Source organism: Phaenicophaeus curvirostris, chromosome 8, assembly GCF_032191515.1.
Source record: "Phaenicophaeus curvirostris isolate KB17595 chromosome 8, BPBGC_Pcur_1.0, whole genome shotgun sequence".
NCBI classification, from domain to species: Eukaryota; Metazoa; Chordata; class Aves; order Cuculiformes; family Cuculidae; genus Phaenicophaeus; species Phaenicophaeus curvirostris.
Window position 1 is genome coordinate 4,755,442 of NC_091399.1, and position 20,475 is coordinate 4,775,916.

General features: G+C 40.7%; 1 long non-coding RNA gene across 1 annotated transcript in view; it reads right to left on the bottom strand.

Moving 5' to 3' along the window:
• Nucleotides 1–693: 693 nt before the first annotated feature.
• LOC138723231 (uncharacterized) overlaps nt 694–20,475 on the bottom strand; it is a 39,636-nt gene continuing 19,854 nt past the window's right edge. The window contains exon 4 of the long non-coding RNA XR_011337837.1: nt 694–840. This is a non-coding gene — a long non-coding RNA (uncharacterized lncRNA). The remainder of the gene's footprint in view (nt 841–20,475) is intronic.

A 20,475-nucleotide genomic window follows, 5' to 3' on the forward strand; every position in this document is an offset into this window, starting at 1 on the left:
CACTGACGTTCGGTCAGCTACTTAAGCTGTCTTTCCCTCTTTCTACTTTTTCTTCTCTGGTCTTTCTCATGGCTCTTAAGCTTCTAAATTGTCTGAAGAAGAGACTGTGGCTCTCTGTGTGCTTTGCTGTGTTTAGCACAAAGAGGTCCCTTACTCAGCTGGGCCTTGTGGCTATATCACGGTAAAAGTAAATAAATAGATAATAGTAGTAACAATGGTTACTTTTGCATGAATAATAGGATCCTAATGGAGGAGCAGCCTCTCCTCTGAGGTTTTTTTTTGATCTGCAAGTGAATGTCTCTTTCCTTGCTCAGCTGGAGAAGATACTGCCTTTGTAAATCAGACAAAACTTATCATGTAAAATGGAACACATCTTTGATTATACTGAATACTCTCCTGTCTGTAATTTACCCTTGCTGCTGCAAAGGATGCAATATGATTAAGCTGAGAAATGATAGTCTGAATATTATGTATCAGGATGGAAAAGATATTTTCTATCTAAATAAGAAACAATCATCAAAAACCAGTGAAAATATACAAGCAAGTGTTTCAACATAAAATAAACAAGCCACCCCACTGTTACCTTATATTGTATCGTTGCTCTCCTTGGTCAGACTGCTGCAGATACATTTCCTGTAGCCTACAATATTTTTTATTTTTTAAAAAAACCAACAAACTGTCATGATTTTTTTTTTAACAATGTGAGTATCTTTCCTCCATAAGTGCATATGTTCTGTTGCCTGCTTGGTCTGCCAACTCTTCTGTGCTTCTCTGGGTGAGTCCAGATTCTCCCAGTGACATTTCTCAAATTGTAGATCTGTGCAGTGTATTTTCCTGGAGCTGCTAAAAACATTGCTGCTTTACTTAATAATAATGTTTAGCAGTACCAGCTATCACTGGTTATCCGCTATACGCCAGGTGCTCCATACAGGAGGCAGAGGAGTCATTATCCCCACTTTATGGACCAAGAAACGAACGCTTTGTATTTGGCAGCGATTTCCCCAAAACATGCTGCAGAACGTGCAGATAGGAGAAGGACCAACATCTTTTCAGCTCACATTTTATTCTTTAGCATTTGTTACTGCTTTTTTCCCTTTGATACTACCACCTGCAGCACTGTGCCTTCCCAACAGCGTTACAGAGAAGGATCACAGCAGAGCCAAGTGCTTTTGCGATAACAAATTCAGATACTGCAGCAAACAATGCAAGTATTTTTTCTGATTTTAGAGTGCATCTTTGCCATGTACAATGTTTAGTAACTTCTATTGTGTCTCTGACGATTTCTGTGTCTGATGCCAATAACGTGATATGTTCCTATCCAAATTAGCATATGATGAAATTTTGTGCTAATATTCAGATGATAAGAGCTGTTTGCTGTTTCCATATAGATGTATCTTTGACAGGAAGAGCAATTCTATAATAAGCCCAGGATGAAAAGCCCATCAATTGAATTGGTACCACATTACCATGGCAACAATATAATGCTAATGAAATTGTGACTGTTGAACCTTGTTTATGGAACTCTACAAAATGGGCTTCATAAAAGGAGAAATCTTGTTGATTAGTAAATGTTTCAAAGCATGATAAAAACCTTATAACCACATGTGTTGTGGCTTATTAACCATGTTATCATCCTCATTTAAGATTATACATTGATGTTTGCAAGAGCAATAGCATTCTCAAAGAAATAAAATTGTATAGGAAAATCTGTGCTTCTCCAGGTTTCAACATGCACCACAGAAAGACTCGCTCGACTCCGTGCCCCAATTCACCAGGCTGATTGGCATAGGTGCATATCAAGTCATGCAGCTGTTACTGCTTGTTCAATCTTTCTCCGAATCTATAAAATATACTGCTACTGTACCTGCAATAAACACCTTTTCTGTAAGACAAATGTGCCTTAGTTTATATTAAAATATTCCACAAAAACATATCTTTTTAAATGAAACCTTACATGCAGAAGGTGGGGTAGCAGAAATGCACTCTTACTCTTAGCTTCCCTTCCACTTTCTTCCTCCGTCTTTAGGCTCCCTGTGCAGAGGCAGGGAGTCACCCTCCCAGTGGGATGGTGCTTGTTCCTCAGCACAGCAGTCCTTGCTGAAGGCAAGTTTTGGTACCGTGTCCTGCTTTTAAACAAATAAATGCTCAGCATTCAGATTTTCCAGCCAGTCATGTCTCTGGACAGTCAATAGGACTCTAGGGTGTTGGTTCACCTCAGCATTTGGGGCTCCAGTGTTGAGTTTTGTACAGCAGGATCTCATTTTTAGGTAATGGATAATTTTCCTCATTGTTTTTCACCTTGGAAATAAAAAGTGTAGTTTACTCTATAAAGTCTGTCTCCTAACTTGCCAGGCAAATCAAAACAGAAGACCAGGTGAACTGACAAGCAATGAATTCCATGAGGCAAGGGGGCTGAGAATGTGTGCCTATAAGTTTTTTCTTCCAGAAACAGGCTAATTATACCATAAATATTCGCCACAGTAGTATTATCTAGATATTTAGCATGGACAAAAGGAGAGAACGCTGCTTGTTTTAGTGATGTCCTACTCTATGTGGCACAAAAGTCAGCATGAATCCTTACCACATTAGATTTAATGGGCTTTAAATCAGGGTTTTGAACAGCTGTTCTTGAAAGGTCCACATTTTATCCTATTTGGAAAAGGAAGCACTGTCTAACATTTTGTGATGCCCATGGTTTGTGGGAAAGCAGTACACTGAATTTCTGAGTTGATAGAAATATAATGTAATGTAATTTCACTTAATATATATTTTGCATTGGCTGACAGTTTTATTAAGCAGAACCAATAATCATCAGTATTCAGTGTAATAACCATCTCATTAGAAATGGTCTAATTTTTCCTAATTTTAATTTACCTCTTGGACTGAGCTGTTCTAAAATTACTGGATTACAGTTCGGTTTTGTAAGAATTAAAAGGAAACATAAATCTTCAGAAGGCTACTACTGACTGATTGCTGCTAAAATAGTGATATGCCAGAGCTTTGAGAGAGAAGGAAGTACAGAAAATTCAGGTTAGGAAATTACTATGTCACTTTTATTTTCTTACTGTCTTTTAAGTAACACTTTCAGCACCCACTTTGCACAAACAATGATAAATTGTGCGTTTGCCTGGAGATCTTGCACGTACTTGCCTTTAATAAAGGACATGGTTAGGGATCACACCGAAGAGCACTGGTAAGGAGGATCTGACAAGCAGAGATTTTTCTTGGAGAAATGGAGAAGGAGATGAAGACACAGATCAAGTTACATTATCCTCCAATGAAAATAGGATGTAAACTGTGACATCCAGGCAGATTACATATGTCAGGCAAGCAGATGTGAGCAGAAAAATGTAGATGCTAAATCTTACCTAATAGGCTTACTCTCTGGATTATTCTCAATGACCAAGGTTATGTTAACTGTAGTTAACATACAGGATGTAAGAAAAATGTATTCATAAGTGAATCTAGGGGCTTTCTCAATTGTGCTGAAGTTAATGCTCTTTGATATACCTTGGAGCATCCTAAAAGCACTTTGGGTGTCATACACTTCTACAGACATCATAAACAGCACTGTGGTATAAAGCTTTAGTTCCAAAATTTCAAAGGGTGCTCCTTTTCCTCTAAAAATGTACTTGAAAAAAATTATATTCAAGCAGCACTTGTGCATGCAAACTGCTGTGGTTTCTTAGCTACTTGATTTGTTTCTAAAAGTTCTGAAAAGACATTTGATCAAAATAATATTGTTGCAATTCACAAAGAGAAGTAAACTCATGAATAAGGAAGCAGGTTATGTTATAAAATAGACAAATAATCTAAAGGTTTTGCTTATCATAGGATGTTACTCTAATAGTTCTGAGTCATAAAAAATCACTACTTTATTTCGGTTGTTGGTTTTTGTTTGTTTGTTTGTTTTAATATTCCCTCAGAACAATGCAGATAAGCCAGTCTCTCCTGTGGAAGTACTCTACTTATGAAATCTCTTCTCTTTGAAATTCTGAGCATTTTCCAGATGTAGTATTATTTGCTCAGCTATCAGAACACGCAGTACACCAGCGAAAAGCATACACTATTATCCAAAGATAATTTGATAGTCTGTAAATGCATTTTCCTGCCTGTGGTTCCAAGCATTATGGTCTCACTCGAAGTAATGATTTGCAGTTATCTTATACAATTCAAGTTAGCCCATATTGGTTTCACTTTGAGCATTTACCTGCATGATACAAATATGGCTTATTTGAGGATTGTACAAACTAGACTAGATTGGTGATTTTTACAAGCCAGACTAGATCAGCAGTGCAATGGGATGCCTACTGTAGACAGGCGGTTTCTGGAGGAAATGGTGTGGTGACTCACCAGTGGTTGTCTCCTGCCTGCGTCAATGTTATCACACCCGTACATCAGCATGAGTCTGCTGGAAATGCTGAATTTTAAGTCTGACATAAGAGCACACCTCTGATCTGTTGTGGTCAGTAAATACAGCATAGCACTTTCCAGAAGTACTTACCCTGCTTTTGTTTTTGGACTCATGAGACATAAATCCCACCTTAAATTCCTCTTGCATTTCTGGAATTTGCGATACCATTCCCCCAAATGCTAGAAATCAAATTGTCCAGTGTTAACTGGGTCGTTGTTTCACCTCCAATGCATCCATATTTCAGGGTGATAACATTCCTTTGTAGAATTTGTAAAGTCAGTGAGTGTGGACACAAGGCTTTGGTTTTGGATAGGAATGGTTGGGCTCGATGATCCGGTGGGTCTCTTCCAACCTGATGATTCTATGATTCCATGGATGGGCTCAGAGGTCACCTCCCTTACCCTTGCTAAGGAGCCTGTGTGGGGAACAGGTTTATGTGAAGTAACATCAGTTTACTACTGGCTCTTACATGGTGAGCAACGGACGCAGCATCCCTTGATGCTTGCAAGAAGAAAGCCTCATTAGAGAGCACTGCTTTCTCTGACCCTAGTGATACTCCTCTGGGAGTCCAAGGTCCCAGAATTCAGAGGAGCCTAGGACTGGTGACAGCCATTGAGCTGCCTGTTCTATGAGGGAATGAATATTCTCAGCAACACAAAAGAAATAAAATATGATTTATACACTCCCATTCCACTGTTATAAATTCTGGAGTGTCACCCTGGTTCACATTTGATATAGAGAAAAAATTAATGCCAAGGGAGTGATCTGCACAAGGACGCCGTCCTGGCTTGGTGTGGTCAGTCGCAAAGGCAGGAGCTCCCACCTCTGTTGTTCTGTTCGTGCCGTACTCAGCTGGAGCAGCCCACAGCATGTGGGCAAGAGGCCTAGGGGTGCCCAAGTGATGCAGATGTGACAGTATCTAAATAGTCAGGAATTATTGTGTTGCTGGTTTTTCCTCCCTCAGCTGTCCACGGTATCTTGGATTCTGCTCTGACACTTCAGCCAGTTACTTTAAAGTAAAATTTAAAAAGAAATTATGTAGATGTTCAGGAAACTAGTTCTGTTATGCTGAAAAGTCCTTTTTTTTCAGAGAAACATAAATAATAAACTTCACTTTCCAGGCCACAATGAAATTTGGCAACAGCAGTACTTTAAAAAAAAAAGATAAGAATCCCAGTTTACCATCCTTATGTCAGTTTATGATAACATTTATGGCATTAATATAATGGATTGTGACCTTTCTTGGCTTGTCTGACTGACAGTTGTTCATGTAGAACATGGTACTTATCACCTTGGTCCTTCCATAATAATAATTGCTTCAGTTTTCTGAGCTGTATTATCAAAACATGTACTCATAAGCATTGATTTCATCTCCTGGACACTAATATCAGGAGATCCTTTTGAGCTTTATATCACCTAAGATCTTGAGGGAAAATGAAGCCAAATTGCTGAAAAACACCATGTCTAACTTTATCCCACAGGCCTTTCTACTTGGAAGTTAGTGAAGTTTAGAAATGTCATTATTCTGTATGAACCTGTGAGATCTAGAGGAAACACACAATAGCTACTGTGTTACAATTACTTACCTTGACCTTCCTATTTTTCTTGCTCTTTTAATCTCAGGGTAGACAGAATCTTTTTTTTTTTTTCTTCAATACTTAAGGTAAAAATTTGCCATGCAATTTGAACCTGCTTTCCCTGTGCCCATTTTCACTAAACAAGGTGTCAAGATTTGCTATTTTGTGTGTATCACATATAAAAGATAAAAGATGAAGGTGAAAATTTGGTGAATTTCCAAAAATTGACCCTTTAGCAAATACTAATGATGTTTTGGTGGATAATGGGGGATTCAGAAGCCCTGGGTTATACACTGAGGTCTGCTACAGTCCTGCTCCACAGTCCTGCTGCTTCTCTCTGTTTGCCCTTAGCCTGCTGCTCTGCTCGGTGGCCACTGAGGTGCATCCTACAGTCCTCTGAGAAAGACAGCTGGGCTGGGACCATTGCTGTAACACATGGAAGACATTCACGCTGCAGGATCAGGTCCTGTAGAACAAGACAGTGTGCACAGGAACAGCACGATTAGTCAATTTTACATTTAAACAAACCTGGGAGTCACGTCAAAGACCTTGCACCAGGAAAGCAGGACCGACTTCCTGTGCGTGGAGATGATACCTGCCTCACCCTGAACATGGCAGGTCATGGGTACAGCCAGAACACCTGCACAGCAACCTGCTGGTCTTTATGTAGGACAGAATTTCCTCATGTGTGCAGCCAACAACTGGCTTGGCAACAGACACATCCTTCTCACAATAAATATCAAAAAGAAACATTGTACCTTTAAGCCAGCTGAAGGATTCCATGTGTCTTAGAGTCACACAGAGATGGGACATTCCCATTCAAAATAGGGCTATACTCCCAAAGACAGCCCTCTGCCTCCAGGAAAGCGCTGAGGCTGTCAGCCCTCGCTGTTTCCCTGCTGCTACGCACCAGTAGCTTTCTGGCATGAACATCCCATCTACAGGAATTTCAAGTTCAAGCAAGAACAAGCCTATAGCACAGCGAGGCAGCACTGGCACACACTGTTGACTGCATTTATATTGATGCCTTTGTCTTCTTTTCAGTATTTTGTCAAGAACGTGACATGCTACCTTATTTTTGTTTCTATTATTATTTCATTCCTTTAAATGAACTGGCAAAGTGACAGGGTAGATGCATGCAAGGGATGGGGTACTGCTGTTCTGCTGGCTGACACGACAGCACAGGTAGGTGTTTTGGTGCTCAGTTGTCACTTTCTGAAGCTGCCTTCAACATGGTGAATCAAAATGGATCCTCAGCAAAAAGTCCTGGGCTGACTTTTCAGGCTGAGTGCTGATGAGCAGCCATTTCCATCTCTGGGTCTGGCGATGAGTTTTATTCAGCTAAGAGACAAGTAGTTGGACATTTCTCACCGCTTCTGTGAAAAATGTGGGCATGTTTCCTTGGGCTATCAAATGGGACATATGGGAGCTGGATTCCATCTTTCATTAGACCTTGGAACCTGTGTCCTCCTGAGGCGATTAATTAGCATGATGTTCTTGGCTGCTAACATTTGCTTTCAGATTTCAGCAGCAACAGACTTGGCAACATAAATTTTGTGAGGATGGTCTAATGATTTAGGGTATTAGCCAAGGCCTCCACACAGCTTTCTTCAACCCCTCAGCTTTTACAGTTCCCTTATGTGTGCAGGCATGGTCCATGTCTCAGCTCTCTCTCTGAAAAATTAATATAATCGTACTTTCCTGCCTTCTAGGACAGGTGGATTACAGATTGCACCACAACAGAGGCCAGGCAGCACCACTGCAGTCCTCTGCCTCCCTGTCTCCATGATGGAGGATCTATTCTGCAAAGCTTTTCTTTGATCCTTCTGCAGTTTAAGGCAAAATCACTTACATGATAATTTTGTGAATTGAATACATTTCAATTTGTTTACATTCAGTTTGCCCACTGTAGATATCTGCAGGTTGTACACACCTGTGGAAAAGACATATTTTCCTATTTAAATAAGCCATTTGGTGTACACTCATATTTAAGGTATATGCCCCTCAGCTGGTGTCTCCCATGTGTGATCATTTCCAAACTATACCCTTCCTAAACCAGCGTGATGTACGGCAAACCCACACACTTTTCACCTCTGAATACAATCCAGAGCTATAATCTAGAATTCTTTTTAAACTTTTATTACCTCAATTATGTTTATAATGTTATATAATTATAATAATTCATGGCTGAAAAATAGTGTTGGTTACAACTACAAAAATGTCATGCCTTGCTCAAAGGGAAATGCAAGCAAAATATAGAATATCTAACCAATACATTTATACAGTGAATAGCACGTCTGCCATGTGGAAGGACACACACTTCTGTTTGGTATCCACAAAGCACTAGCACAGGGCTGCATTTTCAAGGGGAGAGTAGAAGAGGAACCTATTTCACTGCACCGAAATGCTAGTGCAGTTATACAGATCCATTTGTTAGTACTATTGCAAAGAAGTTGTTGTGTACATGACAGCTCAGTTAAGTAGTCTTACTGTATATGATCTGAACTCACAAAAGTCACATTACTAAGCTGTTTGAAACAGATGTGCTCCTACCCTCCATTTGAAACAAAATTAGTGTCCATGGTGGTAATTTAGATAACCTTTGCTGTCACTAATATACAACTGAATACTTTTTAAAAATATATGAAAGGAATTAGTCAGAAAAAGAAAATTAAAATACTGCTAAACAGTAGCTGCAATGTTTGATGCTCCTTCCAGGTAGCTCATTCTCATTTAAATAGAATGAGAAAGTGCAAAACATTAAATGTAGGATTGTCTATTTTCACTTGATGTAGCTAGGACTTAAATACTCAAGGAATTGATTTTGTTTTCACGCCTGCCAGATAAACTCCCATTCACTAAAACTAACAAAAATACAAGCAGGAGAGATGCCTAATTGATGGTGAATTTATCCTACAGAACCAATGCATTCATGCTATGCTTTTTTTTATACCTTGTGCTGCTAGCTCTATTAGCCCATGATATCTTAATGCAGTGCTTCTTTAGACTCCCTTATTCCTCCCAACAGTTCAGGCACAGTGATCCATTTCTACACACCTAGCATTCAACCTTCAGCTCTCTGACTTTCAAATAGTGTCTTTTACAGACAATCAGGAAGGATTTTGCAGAACGCTAGCTGGGAGACACTTATTGTGCAACTAATAAGGAAGGCTTAAATACCATTAAAATTCTAACTTGTACTTTAAAATGCCATGAAATTCAGAGTTAAGGCTCTGCCTTGCATCCTCAGTTGCACAATTGCACGTAAGTACTGCCAACAGTGTAGTAAGATCACAGGCTGACTGCAGCAGCTGAAATATGCAGGCATTATGGACCACTACAGCTTTTTCTCAGGCTCCTGACAGCTTGGTTGTGTGCCTGGTCACCATTAAGGCTAGAGAGGAAGTAACAGAGTAAGAAATATATGATCTGAATTACTCTGATGGTTTTACTTCAGCCCCTCATGTATTGCTGTCTTTGAAGTGTCAGCAGCACCGTGTTCAACAATTTAGTTTAGGCCTCAAAATTACGCTTGCATTTAAACTGTTGTCAGATGATGAAGGAAAAAGTAAATTAACAAAACGTTCACTTTTAAAGCCATCTGTTTTAAAAACCGGGGATAAAACTTCCCTAGTATTTCCGATTGTTCTTTTGAACCACTGATAAGAAACAAATTGGTGAGTTGGTGTCACATTTAGATGATGGAACCAAAGATTTTCAGTTGGCGCATGCCTGATGTGATGGAATCTAAAGATCTGCTGTGTGGATGGGAGCATACATTTGAAAGTTAAGATCCAAAGAAGCTGCATAAGAAAAATCCTTATGATTAAAAATTGAAGAGCATTGATCTATGTTACTGAATGACAATGCTAAACCTTTCATTTTACAAGAAAGCTGCTACCTAATTTGTACACAAAAATCTTCAAAACATTTTTTTTTCCTTTACAGGCTTTAAAACTGTGATTAACTAGATATGGCATAAATATTATTTAGATGTTGACTATGGAGGTAGACTAAGCAATACCAGCAGAAGGAAAAAAGGCCAGATCTTACAGTGGAATTGTTGGAATTGTTTACATAGCCAATAGCCAGCTTGGAGGGAGCTGCTTTCATGATGAATGTCCATGCATGATGTAAACCTCTTTTTGGCTGACGGTGGTTTAGTAACTTCCATTGCAGGTGGGCATTACATTTTTAACAGATTCCTAGCAGTACCATCTGTATTCTTCACTGATACGTGTCCATTTCACAAGGTTATTGGCTTTCAACACATCTTGTTGGATGTTAAGATGAGACAGGGTTCTTTTGCGCAGATTGATGTGTATTGATATTACATTAGCTCATTGAGGTTATGAATCACGCGGCATTGCACTACATTTTACATTTGCTGTATCATGACAAGAGGTTTATAATATTCACTCTGGGGCACATAAAATGCCTGCTGCCCATCCCTTGGATAAATAATTTAAGAAATTGTTGGGAAATCATACCCAATTAGTAGGATCTGCACTCAACAAGTGCCCTTTGATTTAAATTGTATTTGTATTTTGATAGGTATTGATTTTATGAGTAGGAGAGATGAATAATACATTTTGCATTTCTCCACTGTTCACAGGAATAATCTGCCAGAAATAATGGAGGAACTTTCCTGTGATGGAAGCTGCCTCTTTGGGGACCTGCATGTCTTTGCCTAGAAAACCCATGGGGCAGTTAAAGGCACTCCTAAACTGCATGGAGTGGCATGATCCCTTTTCCTTCCATTGATTTGCTGCATCATCCTGGATAAATCACTCAGCCTTTCAAAGTCTCTCCTTTTCCATCTATAAAATGGAAACAGAATGGTTCCTCATCAGTCTGAAAATGGCCATGAGACATAGGGAGAAAAGGAATAGCTACATTCAAGTGGGTATTATTCAAGTCCTGCCTGGTATTATCACATGCAGTGTGAGGCAAAGAAGGGAGCTAGCAAGTGAGACTTTCTGTGGGGACAGTAGAGTCCTGTTACTCTTACTAGGACCCATGGTGAAACCATATACTCTGAGAACAGTGATGCAGAGGTGCACATCACCACGCACACTCTAATCCAGCCCGTCTGCCTTCCGTCCCTGCTGCCAGCATTAATGTTCTGGTTATTTTGGCCACTCATTTCCCTGGGCGACTTGATAAAACAAGATTAATTAGTTTTCCCTGATTGGATGCTAATCCCTCAGAGTGAGAAAAGTCAACAAGGTGTAGGTAGTACCATGCACACAAATCCAGGTAACATGCACAGGCCAACATCTTCCCGAGGCTGCAGCCACTCGGCATGCTAGTATGCAAGCCTGCTCGCATGAGTGGCCAGTGATGAGGAACAGAAGCAGGCAAAACATCTCCAAGATTAAAAACAAATCAGAATATATATAGGTATTAACAAACACCAGTTTCCAGCACCCCAGCAGCTATAACAAATGTAGACTCTACGAGATAACCATAATTACAGAAAAGCTTTATTTTTTTTCACCCAGTATGCCAGCTCTGATTAGAAAGGAAAACCATAGGCTCAACTGTACGACATCATAAACCATGGCATCAAAGCAAACATCAAAGTGACCCCTTGGCTGCTGACAAATAGTACAGTCATAAGGAAAGAGACAATAAAAATACAATAAGTAGAAATACAAGTTCTTTCCCCATAATATAAACACCACAGACATTCTTTTAATACAAAGAGAAGCATGATCAACAGTGACAGCTTTAAACTTGCCAAGTATCACGGGAGGACTGTAAAATACATCCTCCCCAAAACAAAGGTGAAGGAGCAGAATGAGCCAAGATGCTCTCTTCAGAACAAAAACATCCTTTTCCATAGGTCTCAGACAGGTAGCCGGTTGTTTGGATTTTATTTTTATCATCATCTCTGTTTCACTCTAAGTTTAGCAAGACGTGCTGAAATAGCTACTAATGCTCACTTATATAGGTGCAGTCCTCTGCACCAAAATCACTTCATGGTCTTTATATATATATATATATAAAATATATTTACAACATTTTATTTGAATACACACCTTAAAAACAATTCCCTGAGTAGAGAACTAGGAGCCTGGACCTTGCAACTCTGAAGCGGAGAGATTGCTGTCACATGGAACAGCAGATGATTCATATGTATTTGAGCCCTCAGCCTCTCACAGGGAAAGATTTAAATAATGCATGGTGGGTTTCTTTGTGATGCTTTTCTTTTTTTTTTTTTGTTAATATTTTGCATTCTTTTAGAAGTATTACCTGTACGTTAAAGCCTATATTCATATAATCATGAGTGACATACAACTCCTCTGTCTCGCCTTTCTAGTTCCAGGCAGAACTAGAGAAGTGGAGGCCTCACAACACACGGCTGATACACCCAGGAGCACACAGCTGAAAGCGTAGGAATGGGGCTGCTTGAACATTTTTTTTCTCCTTTTCTCATTAAAGTTTCATCTGAAGAATTTTTGTGGGAGCCTTAGCCTGTAAAACAGTGCCCATCACTTTTAGGCTCCCAAACAGCCATGCAGTAGCAGCACAGGGGAGAACATGTATCATGTAGACACAGTCTTTCTTCTTACGCCTTCTGTACCCTCCCAGATGCAATAATTCACCCTCTTCAGTAAGAGACAAGCAGTACTAATTATCCTGAAGTACTTATTTAAGAGGATGAGCATTGGAGAAGTTCTTACTTACTGCACAAGACATTCTGCTTTCCAAGTAAAACACAAAGTGACTGTAATAAGTTTCGGATACCTCCTGGGTACCTCATCTAGCAAAGTCCGATTCCCAGTGAAGCCAATATGAGAACCATATATGCTTTTATTAATGCTGAAATGGTCCATGAATCTCAAATACTATTGCACCCTCTGTTTTATAAATATTTTATGTGGGTTTTTTTAATAAATACATATATTTTGCTTTTTTGAATCTCAAGGCCCCTTTTGAGCTGTGCGGCTCTTAGAATCTTACTAAAAAAGTAGCAACATGAAACCAAAAATAAATGCTTTTAACAAATGGGGAAGGTCTAAACTTCACCCAGGAAACTGTGGTTTAAAATAAAACACAGGCTCCTGCAACACTAAATCCTGCATATTTTCTGCAGAACATGCCACAGCTATTGACATGCTGTTGGTTTTATACGTCCCAGGATGCATGAATTATTACTGTCATTCGACATTTTATATTCCTAGTTCCATAGCCTATAGCAACACTTACCATTAGCTGTTGTAGACTATACCAGACCTCTAGCAATGCCTCTTATTGATCAAGCAAAGCTCAATGTTTGCCTGCTCAGAAATGCAAAGACTTCCTAATTCTCTAAGACAGAAAACCCACAAGTTACTGCATTTGGGATTTCTAGTCCTTTTAAAAGACTTAAGAAATGAAACACAGATTACAGATACCTCCTCCCCCATTAGAAGTCAAACTGGTAGTTGTCTTATGAGCTTCACATGCTACAAAACGAAGTGCATTGCCCAATAATACTAAATAGAAAAGCTAACTGGTTGCCAATGGACAATGCTAATATGTAAACTGCTTATGAAAGGGACCTCAGAAATGAAAGAAATGTTCTAGTGAGAGTCAATGGACTTGCCGTGACAGGTTTATTAACTTCTTAAAAAAGGACCTACTCAAAGTAAGTACTACAGAGATCCCAGTAGCAGAAAAACTATGTCAAAGATGTTTGTGCTTATGAATTTGAAGGAAGGTGAACTAGCTTAGTGCTTACTTGGGTGAAATTCCCTGAAGACAGCAAAGGCATGATGTTATGTAAATAACAAAATAGATATTGCAAATTACAGGACGGCAGATAATACGACAACTTTGTGTGGAAAGATGCAGAGCAGCAGTGACTGTTTTCTGAGCTCAGCACACGTGCGTGTGCGCACACACACACACTCTCCAACATCCACTGAAGTCAAAGGGAAGGTAACCTACCCTTTGCATGGGACAAGTTCTGCCGGTTACAGCAGCACACCAGCTTCAGACCCTGTGCCAAGAAGCTGGTTTATCACCTGCTCCCTTCCCCCAGCCCACACTCTCACCCTCCATTTGGTGCTGCCTCCTCTGATGTCTCTCCTCCTTCCAGGGAGCAGCCATGGCCCCAGCAGACTTCAAAGTGGCTGCAGCTTTGTTCCCTGGCACAGCCCCTCAGGTGGAGCAGGTCAGCAGGCAACAGGGAGACAAGAAACACAGCAGGGGAACACAACACAGGAGCTGCGGTGTTAATGCAGAAACTTTTACCCCTTCGGACAAAACCAGCTTTATTATATAAATACATATTCTAGAAAAATCTCCAGGTGACAGCTGAAAATAATGCCTTTTTCAGTAAGTGTCCTTGGCAGCATTTTTATGTTGATTTGTTACACTTTCATTTTTCAGTTATTTTTTTAAATATATTTGCTCCTTTGCACCAGTGCAGCTGAACTGGATTTACCTGATGCGAAGGCAAGGGTGTCCATAACCTCAGCTGGAGTAAAAGTGCTGATGCTGAGCTCCCGATGTGGGGGAGGCTCAGGGCTGGGATCCCTTGCTGTCCTGCATGTCTAGGTATAGGCTGGGGGAGGAGGGCAGCTCGTGCTCTGAGCAGGGGAGAATGGAGGCTGTGCTGATGCTCACCACTGCCTGCTGGGGACCCTTCCTGAAGGGGTGAGAGCCACTGCTGTATGTGGGGGTGGTGACAGCTGCACCACACATGCAGGGTGTGCTTGTATGTGCACGCTAGCATGGCCACGTCCACCCACTGGATCCAGCTCTCAGGGTGATGCAGATCTTTGATATGAACCCCGCGGTCCATTCCTGTGCTAACTATTGCTTTTCTTCTCATTTTCACTGCAGAGACAGTGACTGCAGCACCTTCCTGGTGTGCTCTCCTGGTCTTCAGTAAGGGGCTTTTCCCCATTTATCACTTTTCTCCCACAGCTCTGAGTGCGAGAGTCAGGCAAAAGCACGGCAAAGGGGCTTTACTACATCTTTCTTTCTGCTTCCTCCCATTTTCTGATCCTCCTGCTTACCTTGCCCACCCTGCTGGAGTTACTCCTACCCAAAGGGCCCCCCATGTCTTTGTTTTCTGGCTGCATCTCTTGGGAAGCATCATCGGGTCATGAACCATTTCCTCCAAACACTGGCTGCATCTGCTGCCTTAGCACAATGATAGAGTTGCTTGTATCATCCCAACTTGCTGCAATGAAAAGCCATGCTCCTTCAATTTATCCGGTGAGTTTTTATTATTACTTGAAATACAGCAGCACAGCTCTGCACCAGTAATGTCTTCAGAGTCACTTAACAGCACAGCTACAGAGCACAATTCCAGTTGAGCTCAGCTGAACACAGAAGGTGACTTCTGTCACTGGAGCACTTTATCACTGGGGTAATGCAGGCTGGTAAGGCAAGCGGCATTTGACTAGCAAAACCTCTTTCTTTGACATCCTAATGGGAAAGCATAGCTGCACAGGAGTTAATCCCTTGCCAGCAAACAAAAAAATGTTTTGTTTTGCCAGAACTAAAGTGGTTTTGTTCCTGCCTTTTGAAGGGATGGGATTTACTTGACAACTGCTCATCAGCCAGCTTGAAGAGAGCTTGTTAATGACAAAGACCACTGGCATTTGCACAGTCCCACCAGCCTCCTTGAATAGGTAATGCCTCCTTGGTTGACTTCTCCCAGGGAGGAACCAGCTTCCTGTTCAGCTCCTGGAAGTGGTGGAAGGTGCAAACTCCAGGCTAAAAGGCAGATCTTTTCTGCTTCACAAGCCTCAGCCTGCTGGCCTCACATTTCTGTGGTCACATCTAGCAAAGCTTTTACTCTGTAATACGCAAACCAGCCCCCAAATTCAGGCACCTGGTCATGACAAAGACAGGTAGGGAGTTTCAACTGTAGCTCATCATCCCTAGGATCAGCCAGAACCACATGCTGAGTGGGACCAGTCAGAGAGGCTGCTATAGGCACTGGTGAGACTCAGCATAGTCAGAAATGGCACAGATTGCATGGCTAAAAGCAACCTTTGTCTCTTCATAATACTGTGCAATATGTATATAATTTTAGAAATAAAGTGTATATATATAGCTACACACATGCATTCACATACATGCTCAGCTACACATCATACATATGTAGGTGTGTATGAATAGGCACACATGATGGTAGCTCTAAGTTTTCAGTAAAGAAAGAATGCATTGTGTGTGCGTCTGCAAAAAGATCACAACTCCTGCAAAGAGTTCATCAACAAAAATGGGATTTTTACAGCCCTTCAAATCCTTGCTTTGGAATCATTCGGTGGTTTATGGAATTTGGAAGGAGACTACCTTTGACTTATTGACATCAGTGCAATTAGTGAGTGAGAAAGGCTAACTCCCACCATGGCTTTCTCTGAACTATAATATGAAGAAATTGAATGTATTCCATTTCTGAAAACACTGCATGCATTGGTTTTATTATAAGGTATTTTATTTAAAGGTATTTTATAATTTCATAAGTTCTGTTTCTAAAGATTAAAAACATCTACTGTCTTCTCATGATCAAGAAACAATTTTATAGGGGCTGTTATTTTCTTTATAACGTAAAAGCAATCTAAACAACTAAAGCCCTGTATACCGACACATCATATAAACCGAAATAATTTGTACCCGGTAGACAAAAAAAAGACACAGACAGGTCTGAGATGCTGCAGGCACAATTATTTTGGACAGACTAAAAAACCTTTGAAAACTGGAGACCATAATGAAGCCCCTTAGTAGATCATTCAGTAAATACTGACTGAACGGCCCTGCAGTGGGTCCCAGTTAGGCTGTGAAAGGCAGTATACCTGTTTTGCCCAGCACCATAAACAGGTCACAAAGTCAAGAATGGCTTCATAGGCACACCACAAGTGTTCGCATCTCCCGTTTGCAATGCAGAGTGCTTCAGTGGACAGAAGAGAACAGGAGATACATTCCTCCTTTGTCTACAGCCAGCCGGGCTGCTTTGTTCCTCTCCTTCTGCCCAACTCCTTCATCCCTCATCCCAGCTCTCTAAGCTTCCTATTATTCCAGTCTCTAAATCAATTTGCGTTAAACTATTAGTACTGTAGATGCTCTTTCTGTCTTCCTGCTGCTCTGTAGGAAGCAGACTTAGTGGTGCCATCCTAACTAATGAAGGTTTATTTAAGGATGGCTCAAACCCATTAAAAACCAACGGCTTGATCCCACAGACTCAAGCCTACAACCCCCACCTCAGACTGATCACTGGAGTGTTTAACAAAGTGCTGTTGGCAGAGCTATCAACACTGTCTCAGACATATCTTCACGTATATTAGTTGCATTAAATTATTATTACTACACCAAGATGTCTTCTGGCCTGATTATACATTAAAACGTTAAAATTACAGAAGCTGCTTGGGACTCAGCTCTGCACTCCTGACATTTGTGAAACACACTGTCATCCACACGGCATCACCCCAAGTCAGCCACTGCAGTCAGGCTTACACAGCAGCTCATAAGCATAACTGTATTTTTAACATCCCAGAAACCGTTACTGCGTCATCTCCCTTTATGGCTTTCTTGCAATATTCTTTATATTCTCTGGTTTGAGCAAAGCTCTGCATCTAGGATATTAACTCTCAATGTGCAGGCAGACTCGATGGGTTATTCATGCCCAGAGAGGCATGACCTCCCACTTAAACACAACATATTGATTGTAAAATTGCTTTGATGACTTGGAAAGTGATGCACAAATTGGGATCAGTGCATTTATCAGAGCTCAGCCCTTTGTGTGAGGACAACATACTGGTGTCTCCAAAACACAAGGTAAAGATTTATGGAAGATGTGCTCTTAACTCTTGTTCAACCCAAGTCCAGAATTCATTCTCAACAGGTTGCAATTGGCTGAGTCAAACTCCTTTCAAATCTTGTCTTAAACCTCATGGACAGGTCTGCTTTCACTGTCAGTAGTAGGGCAAAATTTCTCAGGCTGCTCTTTCACAAGGATGCAATTAATTTACTCTGTATTGAGGTTCATTAGGCTTTGGCTTTTTGTAAGTCAGCAGCAAATAATTGCATGGGAATGTGTTTTCATCATCCCCATCTGTAATTTTAAGAGGGGACAATGAAAGCAGAGATAGTCTATACACAGCTTAAAAAATAATCTTTGGGCTTTGATAAGAGTGCATTGATTTGAGGCACCTGGTTATCACTGAATCTTTATATGAAAGCACTGGATGTGTATTTATTTTAAACACTTAGCTCCCCTAAATCACAATAACTGATTTTTTTTTTCTTTTTGAAAGTAACAAGACACATCAGGCAGCTCTCCTGTTAGGAAAAAAGAAGAGTACCTACAGCCCAATATTTGGCCAGATAGGACATTACTACTTCTTTTGTTATGGTTTTGTAATTGATAAACCTACTGAGATTTAAACGGGAACTGGTGAATACTCATGTTACTTGTAGACCTCAGGTCGGCTGAACGTGTAGAAGCACCAGAGAAAGCCTGTAAGCAGCCGTGCCTCTCCAGTCCAGCCCACGGGATGGCTGTCAAGCACTGCAGAGCCGTTCAAGCCTTCTCGCTCAGGTCAAGGTAAAAGGGAGAAAAGGTATTGGAGACAGCACTGGGGAGTAGGGGCCGGAGTTTGTTGCAACACCCCCACTCACCCCAAACTCCTGATCACATTGAGCACTTGCCTAAGGAGTACACTGAAATATTAAGACTGAGAATTAATGATTAAGCTTGCTCATGTTTATCCAGACTTCCCTTCTGTTTTAATTTTTCTACTCCTCTTTCCTTTCTTCTTTTTCATTCCCTTCTCTCTCTTATTATCTTTTCTGCTTTTTCCTGTTTCTTTCCACTCATTCCCTTCCGTGCTTTTCCTCTTCTACTGTTTCCCTTTGCTCAGGTGCCCTGTCCTTTTCCTCCCTCCAGAAGAGGAGAGGTATGCACTGCTGTAATTTAGCATTGATTCCTCACATAGCCTAAGAAAAGCAACAAAAAATAAAAAAGGATCTAATAAGTATTTTGTCTGAAAATGTCACGGGTCTTTTAGAACCCTGATTCAATCCCTCCAAAAAAATAAATTGATAACAATTTTTAAAGTGCATCACATCACAGCTCAAAGGTACCATTCCTTGAGCACAATAATGAGTCAGCCAGTTCTAGCAGTTGTAGGATACAGGCAATATTTTGCCAGTCATTCACAGACAATTCCGCAAAATTAATCACAACCACTATTTAGAAAGCTTTATCACATGGACTTGGCCTTTATTCAATCCCTTTCTCTTTACATACCTATTCAAACACTGAAAATAGACATCTGTTTACTCAAGCACATCTTTTTGAACACTTTTCAAATGCAGTAAACTCAATTTTTCTGCCTTAAGTTGCACCAAAGACAAGTCAATAAGACCTAACAAGTGCTCTTGCAAAAACATTAGATATACTCTAACCATCCACACAACTATCACATTTTTAATACCAGGTAGTATTTTACACCTCAGATTCAATGCACACAGAATAGTTGCAAGTACAATGATGTTTGGATAATAACATTTAGAAGCATGAAATTACAAGTGTACTGACAGGTTTTTATGTGCCTCCTTATAGCAAAGAAGCTGCTGCTCTTTGTCCCCCACATCCTTTGTGTCAGAAGCAGCACAACACTAATAAATCTCAAATATATTTTGAGATCCATAGCAAGGGCCGCAACACCCAGATGGAATTTATGATTGTTTCTGCATCAGGCTAGAGCACAGTAGTACAAGAAAAGGTCTCTGTGTCCTATTAATGGGCATCAGGAATGGATGTATCTTCATTTCTCTGCCTGGGAAGCGATCCCCAGTCTCTGCTGTTCTAGCTGGTCATAAAGGGAACAGGTTTCTTGCTCTTGTATGAGCAGGTCTGGGCAGCACCATGTGCTGCTCACAGCCAGCAGAGATGGGGCAGCCCTGTAATGCCTTCTTCTAGCTCACTTTGTGAGCCAGAGATCTCTTTAGGACACCTACTGTAAGAATTTATGAGTATTTATGTAAGGTGGCAGCATGGCTTTAAAATTTGGCAGTGCCTAGACTTCACAGGAATCAAATCTGCTACACAATTAAGATTTGGAGTTAGATTTCTTTTTAGGCATTTACATAACCTCAGAAAGTGCAGAGCTGTCAGAGAGGTTCCAGCATCATCACTTGAACATTAGGGAGTTTCACACCCAATGTACAGCAATCTGTTTGGAACAAAAACTAGACCATACTGTAGTAAACAGGTGCTTTCCGGATCTTGTTTCATGTAATTGGGCAGGAATGCTGACGTGTTGGAGGCTTGAATCGTGCCTGGAAGCACAGTGCTGGGCAGGGAGGGTGCTGCATGGGTTACACCAGGGAATCAGAACTCCTTTGCTCATCAGACCAATTCTCTCTACCTTTCTTCACCCACTTCACAATCCGGCATCCCCAGCTTCTCACTGAGGGAGCGAGTAAACACAGAGAAGGGACTGAACTGCCAGGATTTATTTCATGTGACAAACA